This window comes from Lactuca serriola, chromosome 8, assembly GCF_051521515.1.
Source record: "Lactuca serriola cultivar US96UC23 chromosome 8, Lser_US96UC23_V15, whole genome shotgun sequence".
Classification (NCBI taxonomy): Eukaryota; Viridiplantae; Streptophyta; class Magnoliopsida; order Asterales; family Asteraceae; genus Lactuca; species Lactuca serriola.
In genome coordinates, this window is record NC_136415.1 from 110555979 (window position 1) to 110574513 (window position 18535).

The following is an 18535-nucleotide window of genomic DNA, read 5'->3' on the forward strand; positions in this document are numbered from 1 at the left end:
TTCTCTTTGTGATTATAATTCTCATAAACAGAATACACGATAGCTAGAAGGAGATGAAAAATTCTTGGTCTTTTTTGCAGATCCATGGCTCACATTCTAATAGTTTGATTAGGGAACATGTTTGTATGGTATGCTTCTGGTTCTGTTTACTCGATTATTATGTTCTTATAGTGTGAGAAAGAATGATTATGAGCTTATGACTCCTATTTTCAGATACGATGTTTCTTGGGTTGTCATGTAGCAAGGTCTAGAATGTTCATTATGATCTTGAAATAATGACAAATAGAAGCAAGATCTTTACTACATGGTAACTTTTACACATTAATTTAAATTTCTTTGTTTAAATATGGTGCTCATCGTTTTTACCTTTCTTTGTTTATATCACAAAGTTCATAATTTTGCCTTCATTTTCAATGAGAAATCATTTTTTTACCTTTTCCTTGTTCATCATATTATATATCACAAAATTCACAAACTTTGCTTTTTTCGATAACAAATTTATGTTTTTCTTTGCATCAATCACAAAGTAAGAATCATTAACTCAATTTTCCCCTCGGTTCTATGTTTATTAATCATAAAAAATTGTATGTTGATTAAATAAGTGATAGGTTTTCATATAATATTACGTTAATTACCTATTTCATGCTTTTGTTACCATTATCATTATTTAATTTAAAACAAAATGACCAATATGTCCATAAGGTCTCTTTTGTTAAGAGAAATTGTAATTTCTTGTGGAATTGAAGGAGTTAATGCAAGGAGTCAAAATTGAAGGAGTGCTCGAGACTTGCAAATTTACTTCTTTAGGTACATTGTAATTTCTTTATATTCCACTAAGAATCATTATATTCCATGACATTTCATATTATACTATATGCCAAATTGTCTCTTTCCATCTTCGAAACTTATTTTTTATTATATGTGTTCATGACAATGAATTTATCTATCTTTCCCAAAATAGACACTAGATTTATCTTGTAACTTTTTCGACTGACAATTTCGTCGCTGATAGCCTTTAACGACGGAATCGTTTGTCGTTGATACCTCAGTTTCTAGTAGTGATGGTTTATTTTTGTAGAACGATAACATTTAAAAATGAAAAAGAATAAATAGGGACGCGAGGGGTAAATATGAATAAAATGACTCTAAAGGGCCATTGAATCTATAAATCAACCATCCTATCACTTTATTTATTAAGACATTTATTTATTAAGTAAAAAGGAAACACAAACATATATATATTAAGTCCTTTAAATAAAAGAGAAACAACACCTAAGAGTTTTTTTGTTCTTTCTTTTATTGCGATAAATGTTGTTTTTTTAGATTAAATGAAATGTCTAAACTAAATAGTGACAATTTAACCATTATATTTAAAGTTGACAAATTAAAGATGTCCATTTGTTTAACAAACATTATAACTTAAAAAATGTATATTAATACGTTATAAGAAATCAAATCAAATAATTGTATTTCTTTTTTTAATCACCATTTTGTTCCATATAAATGCATCCAACATCAAACATAAAATCAATAACAAACACCTAAAAAATAAACAAATACGCATCATATTGGACATTAAAATATGTTTTTTATTTAAATAATAAATTTAAATTTATAAGTATTAAACAGTTACTCAAAGAGAACTTATTAAAGGTGTCGCTCTCAAAAGTCTTTATTGATTTATTCATTTTTTGTTACTTGTTGATTGAGATGAAAAAAATATATATCTAATATTCTAATCTTTTCTATTAAAGCCTTTTTCAGAAATTTCAATGTCATCCTTTATCAAAAAAGCAAGCTCATTACAAGTTAGACGTCATAGTTTGATAGATGTCATCATTTTCTCCTTGTGATTATAATTCTCAGAAGAAGGAGATGGAAAATTTTTTATATGACTTTATTTTTGTAGAACGATGGCAGTTAAAAATGAAGGAAAATTAATTGGGATGTGAGGGGTAAATATGTAAAAGAGGACTCGAAAGGGCCAATGAATCTATAAATCAACCATGGTATCTCTTTTTTTTTTATTAAGATATCATTTATGTATTCAGTAAAAACGAAACACACACATACACACACACATATATATATATATATATATATATATATATATATATATATATATATATATATATATATATATATATATATATATATATATATATATATATATATATATATAGTCAAGATCAAATAAGAATGACATTTTTGGTAGGAAGGTAAGAAGTTTTTTTTTTCTATATATTTTTTTCGCGAACAAACAAAATGAATCATTAGATGATTCATTTGTCAGATGATTCACAAGAAAAAATTCTCAAAAAAACATCTCGATGATTCATTTATACAATGATTTTGTTGTTATTCTCTAAAATTGTCATAAAAGTGAATTTTTTCTTAATTTAGTTAAAAATGAATCATAAAGATGTTTTTTTGGAAATTTTTTCTTGTGAATCATCTTACAAATGAATCATCTAGTGATTCATTTATTTTGTTCGTCAAAAAAATATGTAGAAAAAAAACTTCTTACCTTCCTATAAAAAAAAATTTCTTACCGGATCTATAATATATACTATGTGTGAGACCTGTATAATACACTGGTTGATTAAAAATGTAAAATATCAAGACATAAACATTAAATATTTTTTTAAAGTATATTTTTGGAATAAATACAAACGAAAACAATGAATAAACAAATAATTCAATCTGTACTAATAAAAACATACTAGCATATTTACATAGTTGTTCTGAATCATAAATTTCCAAAAACTTCACTGCATACAACATTAAATTTCATATTGTTAAAACTAACATAAATTGTCTAAAATTATTATTTTTTTAATTCATTTTTTATTTTAACTTTTGACAATGCAACATACAATTTTCCATGAGTGAACAATCACACCTTCTATATCTATTATTCTTGACTCTTGTTTATTGTCGTCACAAACATAAAGCTAGTGTAGATTGTCTTTTTTGATATGTGAAAAAAAAATTCTTTTTATCCGTCGGCGTCAAAGACATTTAAAAAAAAATTACAATTTCCTATATTACTTCCAGAACATTGATAAAAACCATGACCCACGTGATAGGTCCAAAGAAGGTGAAACTTTTGTGAACAGTGATGCTTTTGATGGCGACAAACACAGAGGGGTTCGTCGAGCTAACATGTTAAATGACTAAAATCATACTTCATATGCTTAGAAATCTGATAAAATAAAATTTGTGTAATACACAAGCTAAAAACTTAAAATAACAAAATAACAATGTACTTTGAAAATACATTGTTTTGATTGATCGGAATAGTTCATGTTACAATTTTTTTTTTAATTTTGAAAATCTTATTAAAATGATATATTTCAAACATAACCCTAAAATAACAATGTATAGTTCGGAAGTACATATCTATAATTTATAGGAAGTTAATAAATAGTTTGGTTTACACTCTTTACAATGATGTTTATGAAGTTTTAACCTTTTTTTTCCATATATCATATATTTGTCATTCATTTATGTTTTATCATAAAATAGCAATGTACTTGAAAAGTACATTGCTATGATCAACAATAATGGTTATTATTATTATTTTTTGACAAAACTACAAAAATGGTCCCTGTGGTATGCATTTTTTCCGAGGTTTGGTCCAAACCTCAACTTTTTCGGATTGGTGGTTCTTTTATGCTAGTTCGTATGTCGAAAAGGTCCCTAACTAAATTGAAAAGATTGAAATACCCTTCGTATATTTATTTTTCATTTTTCATTTTTTTAAACTATTTTATAATTAATAAATAAATACAAAATCTCTCTCTTTTTCTCTACCTATAACTCAAAGCCACATTCATGGGTCAAAAAGTCAGATCAGTACTCAAAGGGGAAGGTTCAACTACATAAGCAGAGTTAAAGAAGTAGAATGATGCATTACTAAAATCGGTATCAGTTGCTTAACTCCATGAATCATCACTTATTTTGCAAATCGGGTCATTATACTCTTGTAACCTCTTCTGCAAACAAAAAACCAAGCCACTACCAACACCATCTTCTTCACATATAACCGTCACTGTCACACCCCCGAACTAGACGGCGGAAACGTCCGAGGGCTCGCATGACTTAAATTGAATATCATCACAATGAATATATATGAATCATAACATAAACATCACAATTGATATGTGCATAATTGGTTCATATTAAGTATACATTATTATTCATTTATTAGCCAAATTATTGCATATTATGGACAAAAGATACTTAAAAGTGTTTAAATTATATTTTTAGTCCAAAGATGAAGCTCGGAAGTGAAAGGAAGCGGGAGAAACAGTTAGAAGATCGAGGATGAAATAAAGAAGAAAAACACTAAAAATGGCACTGACTCGGCGAGTCTGATCGGCTACTCGGCGAGTCCAATCGAAGAATCGAGAAGATAATGACTCGGGATCCCAGAGAGTTATCACAATATGGGGAATGTGAGAGGGACTCGACGAGTCACCACCTGACTCGACGAGTCGATTCGGATATTTATAGATAACTCCACAGATCGATGGAGAAGAGTTCTGGAACGATTCAGAAGTGTTTTGCTGCGATTGAGAAGCCAGAGAAACCCTAGAGGACGACGAAAGAAGCTAGAATTCAATTCCGGAGAGTAATTGAGGCAAAATTTCATCATTCCACTTATTCTTTTGTTTTATCATTATGGTTAAGTAATTTGACTTTGTTTGTTTGCTGTTATTTACTTCAATTATGAGCTAAAACCTTTAGACTTCTGTTTGGGGATACAAAGTTGGCAATATGGTTTGATTGATTGGTAGGATTAATTTTTAAGTTGGTGAATTTTTGTTATTTTAGCTTGCTAAAGAACCTTGTGTGTGAATAATAATTAATTTTCTGTTAATAGGAAGATAATTGATTAGCATGAACATCTATTGATTATTAACCTCATATGCTATGTGATCGCTATGCTATATGTCTAGGATTAATGAATATGAAACTAGAATTAATAAGAAAATTGAGTAAGTCCATGTGCAAGCTTGTAAGATGACCATCAAACAAGAAGTTAATTAAAAGAATAAATTAGTTAACTATTGCAAGTCTAACTTAACCCGAATAATTAATCTAGTGAATTTAATTAAATTAGACAATTGGCCACTGTTTAAGTTAGTTTATTTGCTAAGGATTAGGGTAGTGAATACGAATCTAATCACTTGAATCGATAACCAACAAAAGAATTAATCCATCGCACCATTACCTTGAAATCAACCATAGAGTCAACCAAGTTGAACTAAATAGAAGTTCCTTTCCAATTATTGAATCTAGTTAAGTCTTTATTTTCTAGTTCTTAAATTAAGTAATAGTTAGTAAGTTTCTAGTCTTGTAAAACTAGAGAAAACCCCTACTTATTAATTAACTTAGATAAAATTAGTTTTTAGTTTTAATTTGTTGTTCCCTATGATCGATACCCTGCTTATTTAGCTATACCATAATTGATAGGTTCACTGCCTTTTGTGTGTTATTTGATAATTAAAAGTAGGTTTAAAACTAAGTGAGTTTGCACGCATCAATTTTTTGGCGCCGTTGCCGGGGAACGGTTCTAAAATTAATATTAAATTCTAGTTTAATCGATCCTTTGTGTGGGATTTATCTTACACAAAGTTATTTACAAAGTAATTCAGTAAGTAGAGTTAGTTTCAATAAAATTCTGTTTTTAGGATAGCTAAAAAAAATTTTTTTTTTGAACTCGCCGAGTGCATTCGAGCAGACTCGGCGAGTCCGAAGCCTTTTTAGCTTTATTTTAGTATTTCGTTTTTGTTCTTTTTACGCGTTCTGTTTCTTTTGTTTTGTTTGTTTACAGTTGTTTCATGACCCGAGGATCTGATACACCTCTGGTCCCTCCTTTGGAAGACCCGGAATCCACACTAAGAAAGAGTAAAGGAAAAGCCGTTGGAGAAACCACATCTTCAAAGAACTCACCACTCAAAAACTTAAAGTCCGTTTTCAGCAAGAAAAAGAGCAGCAAATCAGGAGCATCCAGTGCCTCGTTGACAATTGAAGAGCCAATTCAAGAAGATATCGAGTACGAGACCGAGGAAGAAGAAGAGCATACTTACGAGCACGAAACCGATTCCGAAGAAGAGTTAGCTATCACAATGGCTAACATTGATGAAGTCCCCATGGGGGAATGGAAGAAAAGGATGCGTGATGACACCGGGTCGGGACTTGTGCAACCCGCAATTCCCGCGACCGCTACTTTCGAACTAAAAGGCCATATTCTCGCCCAACTCAAGGAGATTCCTTTTTACGGGAAGGATCACGAAGACACTTATAAGCACTTGGACGAAGTGAATGATGTGGCCGATTACTTCAACATACCGAATGTTCCACGCGAGACCCAGCTTCTTCGCATGCTTCCTGTCACATTTAAAGGAGCTGCAAAAGATTGGTTAAAGTCACTTCCTCCCGGATCGGTCACCACATGGGCTAAGATGAAAGAAGAGTTCATAGACCATTTCTGCCCGCCCTCCAAGATAGCCAAGCTAAAGAAAGTCATTGCCAACTTCGAGCAACAACCCGGAGAATCTCTTTATGAAGCTTGGGAAAGGTACAAGAGCCTACTTAGAAATTGCCCACACCATGACCTTAATAGCCAACAAGAGGTCTCCATCTTCTATGATGGAGTCAATGTCACCACAAGGCAATTGCTTGATTCTTAAGGCCCGCTCACAAAGAAGGCGCCCCCGGTAATTAAAGAATTAGCTGAAGAATTCTCTAAGCACTCTAGAGAATAATACCACAATCCGAGAAACGAAGTAAGTCGGGGGGTAGTGAACGCGGCAAATGATAGCATGGCAGCGGTGATAGCTAAGCTTGATAGTATAGATCGAAGAATGACAAAAATGGATCAAACAATCCATGCTATTAGGGTAGGATGCGAAAATTGTAGAGGGCCCCATATCACAAAGGATTGTGATTTGGATGAGAATGGAAATAAGAGAGCTCAAGTCTTCTATTCAAGTGGCGATCGATATGATGAAAATTGGCAGAAACCTAAGAAGGAATGGCTACCATACGAAGAGTATAAGAAGGCAAAGGAGGAGAAATACAAGCAGAAGGAGAGGGGACTATACCAAAAGGAAGAACCGGTAGAAAAGAAAGCCGATTTAGAAGAGTTATTCACTAGATTCATAGCCGCGTCCGAAAAAAGACACAATGATCACGATGCTGCCATACACGAGACCAGAAACATGCTAAGGAATCAGAAAGCATCAATTCTCAACATTGAGAAACACCTGGGGCAGCTTGCGCATCAAGTGAATGATAGAAGACCGTGTCAACTTCCAAGTAACACCGAACCCAATCCAAGAATGGAGAATGTAAGTGTAATAACCTCCAGCAGTGAATAAACATTTACAAAAGCACTGGGAATCTCCAAGAAGAAGGCAGAAAAGGTAGAAGAATCGGACCTAGCAAAACCCGATCCGACTCACCGAGTCACTCCATTAGACTCAACGAGTCCATACGTAAATAAGAAAACTGTCAGTTCTTTGAAGCCTTATAATCCTCCTCTGCCATACCCAACCAAAGCCATGCCTGCAGAAAAAGTAGAAGCATACAGAACCTTCATGAAGCATGTTAATGTTTTACTTTACAAGTTAATGTGCCATTTGTGGAAACAATGCTCCAAACATCTAAGTACTTCAACTTGCTTAAGGGCCTTTTTGCTGCTAGGAAAGATTTGGCTGAAGTCGCGGAAATATTGATGAATGAGCTACCTGAAAAGAAGGGTGATCCAGAAAATATTGTGATTCCGTGCCAATTTGATAATGAAGTTTTCACCCGAGCATTAGCTGATTCGGGGGCAAGCATCAATCTGATGCCTTTTTCATTCTTTAAGAAGTTGAATTTACCAGAACCAAGGCCGGTGAATATGAAGATCCATTTGGCGGACAAGACGATAATTCATCCACAAGGCGTTTGTGAGGATCTCCTTATAAAAGTTGGCAAGTTTATTTTCCCAGTAGACTTCGTGGTTGTTGATATGGAAGAAGACCCCGAAATTCCAATTATTTTGGGGAGATTATTCTTGAACACCGCGTGTGCTTTAGTTGATATATGTGAGTCTACATTGACATTAAGGGTGGGTGATGAGTCTGTAATGTTTAAAGCTATTCTAGAGGCCAAGCAAGAAGAGGAAAAGAATGAAGACATCTCATTTATCCAATTGGATGATGAGATATTACAAAAAGAGCTTGAACATTTGCTAAAAGAAGATCCAACCAAGTTTTTGATACACTCTGAAGAAGATGGAGATGTTAACAAAGACTTGGAGGAGTTAGAAAAGCTACTGGAAGGAGCCAACTCAGAAAACACCCAAGAATTAATGGAACCCGATCAGACTCGCCGAGTCATTTTAATGGACTCGACGAGTCCAGTCGAAATTGACAAAGACTTGGCCGACTTAGATCTGTTTGTTACTAGTTCTTCACATACCTTGGATTTAGATATTATTCATGATTCTTTAGAAGAACAAATAGCAGAAGGAGGAATGGGAATGAAAGTTCAATACGTCGATGTAGCATGTCTTGATACGATTCCGTTTGAAGATGGGTTGAGCACAGGAAAGGATGAAGAGACAAAGGAAAGGAGGGTGGAAGCTGATCAATCATTCACTACTAAACCTAAAGCACGAACCATCACGAAATATGAAGTAATTAAATTTAAAGAGAAGGAGGTGCAAGAGAAGGTGAAAAAGAATGGGGGAAAGAAGAAAAAGAGGAAAAGGGAAGCCCAAGCAGCTGAAGATGATGCTGTGAAAAAGAAAAGAGATGCATTGAAAAGGGCTTACAAGAAGAAGATTCACACTTACAAAACAAAGTACAAACCACAAAAGACTAGGCGTGCATTCCCGATGCTGGAAGATGACGAGACGTAGACGAGAAGGAGTCCAGCTAACGACTCCTTAAAAAGAAGCGCTTGGCGGGAAGCAACCCATTATTTAGAGTTTGCTTTCTTTTACTTTTTAGTTTTGTTTTAAATTTTTCCTTCGTTTTTAGATTGTTAATTCTCCAATTCGTCGGACATGTCTGCTTGAGAGTGTGCATGGGCTAAGTGTGGGGTGAAATGATTTTTTATAAATGAAATTTTTTTATGAATTTTTGCAAAAGACTCGCCGAGTCTTACCACGACTCGACGAGTGTATATGGATTTCAGAAAAAGTTTGACATCGCGACCAGACTCGCCGAGTCTGACCCCGACTCGACGAGTCGCTATTATTTACAGAAAAAAATAATTTTGAAATTACTTTTACAACCGGTAACTAGGGTTTTAACCCTAATGAATCAGTTTCTTTTCACATACACACTCGACGTGCGCCTCTCTCTCAACTCTCTCTCAAGCATTCAAAGTGTTCTTCAATTTTTCTTCAAATCTTTCAAGGACCATCTAAAAAGGTAATGAATTTCTTCTTGTTTTCTGTTAAGAACATGATTATAAGGCCATCTATGATAAAAATTGCATGAAAAAACCTGTTTTTTGAAAAGTAGTAAATTTCTAGGGTTTTGATTTTTCATGAATTATGTTGTTTTGAATGCTTATTCTGGCCTTAATACCTTAATAATATGTGTCTAGACAAAACCCTTGACGTAATTTCCAGGTTTTATGGTCCAATTTCCATCGACCCGCCGACTGACTCGTGCAGTTCGTGCGACTCGCCGAGTCGTACATGGACTCGACGAGTCGAGTCGGGAAACATATGCGAGACGTTTTCTTTAATTATACTCTGTGTTTCTGGTTTTTGTGTCTTTGTTTTGCAGAAATCATGTTCAGAAGGGGGCAAAGTTCCAGTGGCCACCAAGGGGACTTTCCTTGGTTGAATTTCCCACAAATCGAGTCCGCTTCAACATTGCGGAAGTGGAAGAAGAAGTTGGTTGACATAAAGAAGAAAGACATCTACGTGCCCAACCGGATAGATTGGGATTGGTTGCAGAGTGTACGCTATGAGGAGGAGCTAGCTCCTTATCTTTTAAAGGAGTTTCACCATGAAGGCGAAACAATGATTTGTGACGGGTGGAGCCGGGTCTTCCGTATTCAAGAGCCGGTTTATTTGGAGCTGTGTTTGGAGTTCTTCTCCACGGTATCTTTCACCGGGGGAGTGGATGCTTATCACCCATCAAGCTTTAGTTTCTTCCTTGGGGGAGAATTTCATCAATGCTCTGTGGTGGATCTTGTCTGTCGATTAGGGGTTTATGATCAGCCCTTGGTCTCAACACCCATCTTTCAGGCCTTTTTGGCACAAACCCATATGGTGTTTCCCGAAGGAGTTACGAGCGTAGGCTGGTGGAATACAATTGGTAACAAGGTCTATATTCCGAAGTCGGCACAGGAAGGGAGCATTCGATCCCCAACACACCGCCTCGTTCATCGTCTCATTTCATCCACCATCAACCAAAGGAAGGATGATGACAAGGTGTCTAACCTTGATGTCTTCTATTTGTGGAGCATTATTACACCCGGCGTTTTTTGCAATATTCCTTGGTGCCTAGCTTCATATCTCTCGGAGGGTCCGGTCAAGGATCGCAAAACTTCTCGAATCAACGGTGGTATGTTTGTCACCCGGTTAGCCAAGTCATTCGGGTTGATGAACCGCGGTGCATGGAACTTCATGACGATGGTCCCTACACCTCCATTCAATCCAATTCTTTTCCGGAGAGCAAGGATTATTGAAGACTATGGTGGTGGCCATTATGCCATCCCGAATGATGATCCGGTTGTTGGTCTCGAAGCACCGGGGAGAAGGGTTCGTTCGAGAAGATAGCGGGATGTGGAGGAAGAGCCGCCGGTGATTCCGGTTGACAACGAAGAAGTACCAATGGATTGGTACAATGTAGAGATGAGGCGGCTACAAGATCAGATGACGCGGAGCTTGAATTTTAGCAACCAATCACATATACGACTTTTCGACCACTTTAACATTCCGCACATCGATGGTGGTAACTTTCCATATATTCCATCATGGGAAGAGGTGATAAGTGCAAGAAGAAGTGGTGCGGGAGGAAGTGGAGCAGGGCTAGATGATGATGAGGAGGAGGAGGATTGAGTTCTTTGCATTTTTATTGAACAATTTTCAATCTTTTTATTTTTGTTTGTTTTTGTTTGGTTTGTTTAATGTTTTTTAGAACTTGCTTTTGATGTTTATTTGATGTTTGATGCTTTGTCAAATTTTCAGAATTGAATTAGGAGTGCTAGCTTCAAAAGGGTTTAGAATCATAGAATCAAAGTGAGAAAGAGAGTCAAGAAAGAGGAGCGTTAGAGTTAAATTATTGAGTCCGGTCCTTAGAGATGTTGGCAAGGGAGTCTAGAAGTGAATAGAAAGTATAGAGAGTTTATTGGAAGCTGGATCAGATACAAAACGCTATTATTTTCATTCAGTGACCAACTCGTCGAGTGCATTAAACTGACTCGACGAGTCACCCTTAATTCTCAAAAATCCGAAGATTTCCCGAAGTAACTCGACGAGTCTTGTATATACTCGACGAGTCGTTTGGTTTTATGTCGAAGGAGCTGCGAATTTGATGCTGGCTAGAGTACCACTTGACTATCTATTCTTTCCATATTAATTTTTGAAGATCTTATACTGTTTTCCGCGTATTTGGAGCTACCCACACGAGAATTGACACCCAAGGCATGGATGGGCTGTTCCCATGTCTAAAGTCAATTGAATTGGAGCTGGAAAGGAAGTGATCAATCTATCGACTGCTATCCCAGGGGAGTTTGTTCCAATTCCCTCTTTATTTTCTTTTTATGTTTTTATCATGCATAATATGCAAAGAGGGCATTGCATAAAATAAGTGTGGGGTAGGGGGTTGGTCACATAAATAGAAAACTTAGAATCTTAGTTTAGGTTATTTTTAAAAAAAATTTGCATACCAAAAGTATTACTTAGGATTTAATTTAGAAAATTTTGGTAAAAGTAAAATTAGGATTCCATGTTAGAATTGTGTTGATAATTGCATGAAGACCCAAATGTTTAGTTGAGCCTATATACATTCTAGTGCATTTGTGGCTTCCTTATTCTAGTGAAATCATGGGACAAAAACACGACCTCGCTTAGTTTGAGGGATGCAATATGTTTAGCAGCCTAAACCTGAAATGTATCCAGGAAGATTGTTATCGTTAGCCAATAAAGGTTGAGATTGAGCGCCCCTACTTAAGCATGTAGGGATTTGAGTGAAAAAAGAGAGGTACATGTTAAAAGAGAGATAGAGAGAGAGAGAGAGAGAGAGAGAGAGAGAATTACAAGAGAAGTGTAAGAATTTTGGAGCAATCAAAGTGAAGATCAAAAGATCAAAATTCTGAAAATCCAAGAAGTTGAAGATACCGAAAATCAAACAATAAAGGTGGTGAATTCAAAGAGATCAAAGATCAAATTATTAAAGGAAGTGAAGAATTCCAAAAGAGCTCCATAGTGGTATCGAAAAGTTGTAATTCTAGATTATGTATGCTTGGGTTGCTCAATTAAAAACACCTTGAGGGTAAGAGGTTTTCTGCGGATGGATTCGGAGGGTTGCATAAAATGAGCATAGTTCGGGGTGAGTGGGCAAGTGTTTATGAGGATTGTGAGTATTTGGAGTATGGGAGGTCTTTAGGAAAAATTTTAGACACAAATGCATGCGTTGCGGTCTTGGCATAATGGCTGGATTAGATTGGAGTTGTCATATGTGATTCTAATATGTTTAAAATTTAGTTTTGCTTGGGGGCAAGCAAAAGACAAGTGTGGGGTATTTTGATATGTGCATAATTGGTTCATATTAAGTATACATTATTATTCATTTATTAGCCAAATTATTGCATATTATGGACAAAAGATACTTAAAAGTGTTTAAATTATATTTTCAGTCCAAAGATGAAGCTCGGAAACGAAAGGAAGCGGGAGAAACAGTTAGAGGATCGAGGATGAAATAAAGACGAAAAACACTAAAAATGGCACTGACTCGGCGAGTCTGATCGGCTACTCGGCGAGTCCAATCGAAGAATCGAGAAGATAATGAATCGGGATCCCAGAGAGTTATCACAATACGGGGAATGTGAGAGGGACTCGACGAGTCAATTCGGATATTTATAGATAACTCCACAGATCGATGGAGAAGAGTTCTGGAACGATTCAGAAGTGTTTTGTTGCGATTGAGAAGCCAGAGAAACCCTAGAGGACGACGAAAGAAGCTAGAATTCAATTCCGGAGAGTAATTGAGGCAAAATTTCATCATTCCACTTATTCTTTTGTTTTATCATTATGGTTAAGCAATTTGACTTTGTTTGTTTGTTGTTATTTACTTCAATTATGAGCTAAAACCTTTAGACTTCTGTTTGGGGATACAAAGTTGACAATATGGTTTGATTGATTGGTAGGATCAATTTTAAGTTGGTGAATTTTTGTTATTTTAGCTTGCTAAAGAACCTTGTGTGTGAATAATAATTAATATTCTGTTAATAGGAAGATAATTGATTAGCATGAACATCTATTGATTATTAACCTCATATGCTATGTGATCGCAATGCTATATGTCTAGGATTAATGAATATGAAACTAGAATTAATAAGAAAATTGAGTAAGTCCATGTGCAAGCTTGTAAGATGACCATCAAACAAGAAGTTAATTAAAAGAATAAATTAGTTAACTATTGCAAGTCTAACTTAACTCGAATAATTAATCTAGTGAATTTAATTAAATTAGACAATTGGCCACTGTTTAAGTTAGTTTATTTGCTAAGGATTAGGGTGGTGAATACGAATCTAATCACTTGAATCGGTAACCAACGAAAGAATTAATCCATCACACCATTACCTTGAAATCAACCATAGAGTCAACCAAGTTGAACTAAATAGAAGTTCCTTTCCAATTATTGAATCTAGTTAAGTCTTTATTTTCTAGTTCTTAAATTAAGTAATAGTTAGTAAGTTTCTAGTCTTGTAAAACTAGAGAAAACCCCTACTTATTAATTAACTTAGATAAAATTAGTTTTTAGTTTTAATTTGTTGTTCCCTGTGATCGATACCCTGCTTATTTAGCTATACCACAATTGATAGGTTCACTGCCTTTTGTGTGTTATTTGATAATTAAAAGTAGGTTTAAAACTAAGTGAGTTTGCACGCATCAAGTTTTTGGCGCCGTTGCCGGGGAACGGTTCTAAAATTATTATTAAATTCTAGTTTAATCGATCCTTTGTGTAGGATTTATCTTACACAAAGTTATTTACAAAGTAATTCAGTAAGTAGAATTAGTTTCAATAAAATTCTGTTTTTAGAATAACTAAAATTTTTTTTTTTTGAACTCGCCGAGTGCATTCGAGCAGACTCGGCGAGTCCGAAGCCTTTTTAGCTTTATTTTAGTATTTCGTTTTTGTTCTTTTTACGCGTTCTATTTCTTTTGTTTTGTTTTTTTACAGTTGTTTCATGACCCGAGGATCTGATACACCTCTGGTCCCTCCTTTGGAAGACCCGGAATCCGCACTAAGAAGGAGTAAAGGAAAAGCCGTTGGAACAACCTCCTTGGAATGCTTCTAATTCTCGAGAATTTTGATGAAGAAAAAGGAGTGTTTCTTTGAGAGTGTTTGAGTGAAATGTGTGTGTGTGTGTGTCTTTCCCTTTGTGGTTCTCGGCCGAAGAAGAAAACGAGAGTGAAGAAGAGAGAGATAAGTGAAGTGATGGTGTACATGGAAGTATGTGATGGTGCATGGAAGACCAAAATATAATAAGGAGGTGGCAAGTGGAAAGTCAATTCTCCCCCTCCCCTTCATTTGTGTAGTTGGGTCGAGAAGAGGAAAAAAAGAAAAGAAATTGGGCCTTTTTGTGCTTAAGTCCATTTTATGGCCTAATTAGGTGATTCTTGGCCTAATTGGTCTTGGGAGAGGGTTCACGGCCCAAAATAAATCAAGGAATGATTTTTATGGCCCATTAGGGCTAATTAGGTTAGTTATGGCCCAATAAGGTCCATTAGGGTATTTTATTTCATTCTAGGCCCAATATGGCCCAAATTATTAAAATAATGGAAGTGGATCCAATTAGAGCTCATTTAAGAGTTCTAAACCCAAAATAGTCAAATTGGAAGCTTATTGGCCCATTAGGCCCAATAAGGAAGTCCTAGTCCAAAATGGACTTAAACCGGGGTTTCTAGGGTTTCTAATTTTTTGTAGACTATTTTATGTGCTTGTATAAAGTGTTTGATGGAAGTTTTTGATGGGTTTTGGTCATAAGAACATCCTATGTGCTCATACCAACCCTAATGCTTGGATCTAGGTTTCTCTATTGTACATGCAAGTTATCCAAGACTATAAACCCTAGATCTAGCATATGATAATCAATATAACATATAATTAGGGTTTATATCATACCTTGATTGTTATGTAGCAATAACAATCCAATTCCTCCTTGTATTGACTTTAGAAAGCTTAGAGTCACAAATGTCACTCCTCTAATGGTTCACAAACACCAAGAGCAAGAGGATGAAGAGGAGAGAGGATGGAGGCTGCCAAAAAACGTGTGAAACCCTAGAACAAGTCTTAGCCAAGTTTTTGGTCCAAAAGGGATCTATATATAGTGAGGCTATTAGGGTTATCTAACAAGGAAACCCTAATTTGGATGCTTAAGCCCTAAGCAACCCATGGACTCCTTTAATTAAGGCCTTGGACGATTTCCTTATGGGTTTCCCCATAGAATTCGTCCACTCCTTAATTTAAGACAATCCATAGCCCAAATTGCAATTATCTTATAATTACAATTCCAGTCCCTTAAGTTTAATTAATCTCTTTTAGTCACAAAACTAGTTACTAATTAATTATTAACTAATATTAATTAAACAATATGATTTCTCCTTTAATATATTATTCTCATAATATATTAATAAATCATATTTAATCCTTTCTCTCCATAATTCATCCTATCAAGTTGCTTTGGTGAAGGCAACCCAAAAGGACCATGCACCATCGGGTCAAGTACATACCAAAATAGTTATGGACTTAGACACTAATCCAACAGTCTCCCACTTGGATAAGTCTAATAACTATTATGCGTATGACTTCAGATCCTGATCTGCAATCGTAGCTTTCCAAAGCCGCTGTCAACTCTGATCTTATCAGGTACGCGTGTCCTTAGATAAGGGATCATATATTCCTCCATTCTAGATATCGTATGAGACACGATTTGCAATCATTCTCTTTGTACTATTTCTTGATTCCCGATTTATGACGACTGACTAATTGAACAAATCAAATTAGCCCTAGCTCGGGCGAGCATTTACGTTTGTCATCACTAAATCATCGAGGGGCCCAAAGATATCGCTTTTATCCTACTTTGGATAAAAGGAACGGATAAACTTTGATACAATGCTTGCTTGCACTCACTCACCGAATCACACACAATAATATGTTTTATAACACCAAGTTACTAGTGCGTTTACATATTATCAATGTGCAACCGATTCGCAAGATACAACTCACACATCTTGGTTTCAAGAATATAAGATATTATCGTCTCACCAATCACTCGTGATACAATTCATGGAGTGATCCAAGTGAGCGTGGGTTTAATCCAATGCTCAAATATTATTCATAAGCACTCATGAACGTTGCAACAAACATTTGCTTATGTCTAATACTCTTTTAGACAATCCACACACCAATTCACGACAATCTTCATTCAAATCTACTTCCAACATATGAACGACTGTGGCCTGTTCGAATAATTTGATTGTTCTTAACCAATTAAATTATTCAGGAAGTCAAAACATGCAAATTGAAACACAAGAATAATACTAATCCCATATGGCCTCAAACCTTTGAGTATAAATAAAACACCTTTTATTTATCACCATATCGATTACTCGTTATTTGTCGTTTCGGGTAATTAACTTCTTACTTGAATTATTACACTTGTCCCATGCTCCTAGCAGGCACACAATGTTTACCTATGGTTCTTACTTTGTGAAATAGATCAAATGAACACATTTCCAATCATTCTCATTTGACAACTCCAAATCCTTTTTCATAAGTGAAAGAATATCAAATTCTTACTACTTATAGAATATGTTAGATTCTAACACTTTATGCAATGATCCTTTCGTAATATCACCGCACCAAAGTCACAAAGACTATTGCCAATGAAATTACAAAGTCCTTTAACGGAGATTGTTACATGACAATTCCTTAGGTATGATGTCTCTCACTCAAAGTACATTCCTTTGAGCATCCTTTTGCATAAAAGTTTCTAATCTAGACATAGATTTTCAATATTCAATTCCCAATATGGACACGCTTCCATATTTTCCATATGACAACTCATTCTTAATAGAATCTTTTCTATTCATAATAATGTCGATATGGTCCATCCAATACCATGCTGCCAACTACTCATAAGCAACCAATCCTCGTCGAACTTTGGATTGTCTTTTGATAGTTGTTTAATTATTTTAGTCAAAACCAATTCTTGTCCTTTTTCCCTCTAAATGCGCTAGACATTTGGAAAATTTTAGAATGGTCAAATATTAAAGCATTTGCAATCGATCCTATACCCGAAGCGTATGGGACACGATGCATAATGTTTTATTTGCTATGTTCTCAAAAATTCGAATTGTGAAGAGGAATGCCGTAATCATAATCGAAATTTTAAGAACACACTATGTACTTTTGACTAAATTTATTAACATTTCTCAACCTAAGCCTTTAGATTTGAAATGAAGCATAGTATTCTCTCCCTTAATTATAGCAAAACAACTTTACAACCCTTACGACTTTGCAAGGTATAACTCTTGTTTTCTATAATTAATATTGCCAACTTGCAGTACGTGCCTTAATAATCATACAATCATAACATTTATGCTCCCACTATCATGATGATTATTATAAAACATAACACTTATGCTCCCACTTGCTTCGACATGTATTCATAAACATCTTAACTTTCAGACAAACAATACTTATTGAATTTCTTAAGTTCATGTTTCTAATACTTAGTGCTTTGATAATATTTTATCAAGGCTTCTTGAACTTATACACCTTTGCCTTAGATAGTTTATATGTGCGTCTAAACAATTAAGACTAATTGCCAAACCTCACAACTCAAATTATGGAAAGGGATACCGTAACCATAATCGAATTCGAGAATGCAATTTTACAATCACTATCTTCTTAAAATCTTTCTTAGTGAAAGCATTTCCTCACAATCATTTTCATGAAGGAGGAAATCTTATGACACTTAGATTTAAACGACGTATGTGTTCCTATCCATGTGAATTTGTCAAAACCAAAGTTTACGACAAATTCAAACTCATATGGACCGAACTTCCTTAATCTTGATTTCTTGCCTTATGGTAGTACAGTTGCCCACCATGTCTTCCAAGTAGTTAAGCAACTCACCTTTTCCTATCAATGTACTTTTCATTGATCAAGGTCCTTGCCTTCTATACATTCAAATGAGAACTCATAGGACTCACATGCATAATTAACTCAATTGGAACAACATAGAAACAAAATAATGTCAACACGATAGGTTATAAACC

General features: G+C 35.0%; 1 non-coding gene across 1 annotated transcript; it reads right to left on the reverse strand.

Annotated features, from left to right (window-relative positions):
* Window positions 1–6521: 6521 nt before the first annotated feature.
* Window positions 6522–6628, reverse strand: LOC145071707 (small nucleolar RNA R71). Its single transcript, XR_013690714.1, has one exon. It is a non-coding gene; the product is annotated as a small nucleolar RNA R71 (small nucleolar RNA).
* Window positions 6629–18535: the final 11907 nt, after the last annotated feature.